At 45.6% G+C, this 1914-nt stretch overlaps 1 non-coding gene across 1 annotated transcript; it reads left to right on the top strand.

Moving 5' to 3' along the window:
* The first annotated feature begins 956 nt into the window (after positions 1-956).
* Positions 957-1075, top strand: LOC112480065. The gene has a single exon (XR_003046486.1). It is a non-coding gene; the product is annotated as a 5S ribosomal RNA (ribosomal RNA).
* Positions 1076-1914: the final 839 nt, after the last annotated feature.

Below are 1914 nucleotides of genomic sequence, written 5' to 3'. Positions count from 1 at the left end.
TTTCACAAAACCCACCTGGCCACCGCCTTTGCTGGGTGTCTAAGCAGAGAACCATGCTGAGTCCTCAATAGAGCACTATGGCCTAAGGGGGTCAGCCAGGCACCTGATTGTACTGAAGGGGCAACAATTTGCTCTTCCTAGAATCCTAAGTAGCCTGGATCTAGATTTTTTTCCCCTACCTACAAAGCTTCTGCCAACCCTACCATGTATGAACTCTCAGAGTGCCTTACCCACACTGCAATGCTTCTGATCAAGGAGCTCGTTTTGCAGAAGGAAGGCAATGTATTAACTGATGGTCTTCCCACATGCCCCACCACCCAGAAGCAGCTGGTCGGATAGAACAGGGAAATAAATGGCTTACTGACAACTCAGTTGATGCCAGTAAGACGACAATATCCCAAAAGGCTGGCTTTTCAGGATGCAGGATACGCTGTGAATCAATGACCAACTTATGGTGATTTGTTGCCAGTACCAGAACACACAGGCCAGGGGAAAAGGGGGTGGAAGTGGGGGGTGACTCCTCTCGCTGGTTTATCTGACAGCTCTCACAGAATTTTTGCTTCCTCTCCCCTCAACTTCAAGCTCTGTTGGTTTCGAGATCTTGGGAACCAAGGAAAGACGGCTTCCACCAGAGACTCAGGAATGATTCTACTGACATGGAAGCTGAGACTGACCCCTGGGCAGAGGGAGAAGGAAGTTGAAAATATCAGCCTCCCGAAAACAAGAACTATAGGAACCATGTTACGTATATGCACAGACATGTGTCTCTGTATATAAATTCATTTCTCTTCTCTATTTTTCCCTTTTAATTTTATTTAAGAAAGGCAGTGGTTCACTTTATAATTTGGTCTTTAAGTTATAGAATATTCAGATGAGACCGTGACTAAATGTGAGGGGTAATCAACATCATCCAGAAGTGTGTACTGTGACTGTCACTCAAAAATGGATATAATGGAGTCTGCGGCCATGCCACCCTGAACGTGCCCGATCCCATCTGATCTCGGAAGCTAAGCAGGGTCAGGTCTGGTTAGTACTTGGATGGGAGACCACCTAGGAAGACCAGGTGCTGTAGGCATTTAAGAAAAATGGATATAATGGCTGTTGGGATTTTGTCTCCTCTTTTTGAGAACAAGGTGAGGGTCTTTGTACAAAGGTAGCCGTACCTCGTAAGGGACAAGCATAAAACTGTGATTATCATTCGATGGAGTTTAAATGCGTGCAGAAGGATATGTAAGGATGAGCTGTGTCCGTTACGACGTTATCATCGCTGTTCTCCAAGTCCATCCTTCTCAACTCTGTTTTGTGATGCTGAGGCTGGGACTCTGCAAATCACCGAGTTGTGCCTTTTTTTTTTTTTTTTTTTTTGCCAGCTGGCTCCCTGTTAGGTTCTGCCAATAATAGGGCTGGAGGGAAACCAGAAGGCTAGAGGAGAGAGAAGGGAGTGCCTTCTCGTCCATGTCACTCCAGCCACAAAGCTCCACCCCCGCAGCAGGGGTCCATGCCAATTACCAGGTTTTTATGGCATAACGTCATCACACATCATCATCGAACGTGTCAGCTCTACTCAGCCAGGGCTCAGAGGACTGAGCCAGCTCCAGACAGCCGCTTCTTTGAGCTTCTAAGGTCACATAACACTAACCTCTCCCCTTCATTCCACCAGCCCAGGAAGTAATGGCTTCCTTCAGTAGTTATCATATCCATGCGGCTTCAATGTTCTCTTTTGGCTTTTAGGTCGTCCAATATGGGTTTAGCCCATTCTCTATATTAAATTCTCTCTGTTAAAATAACTGATACAGTTTCTGTTTTTCTGACCAGACCCTGACTGATGCAGGCGGATAACTATCACTTTTTATTGCAAATCTTCTACACACTTAGGATTTTTTTTTAACGCTGAACATATCCTACTTCTCATCA

The sequence above is a fragment of the Pteropus alecto genome, unplaced genomic scaffold, assembly GCF_000325575.1.
Source record: "Pteropus alecto unplaced genomic scaffold, ASM32557v1 scaffold134, whole genome shotgun sequence".
Taxonomy (NCBI): domain Eukaryota; kingdom Metazoa; phylum Chordata; class Mammalia; order Chiroptera; family Pteropodidae; genus Pteropus; species Pteropus alecto.
The sequence above is the reverse complement of the archived record's forward strand: the minus strand, read 5'-3'. Positions and strand labels throughout refer to the sequence as shown.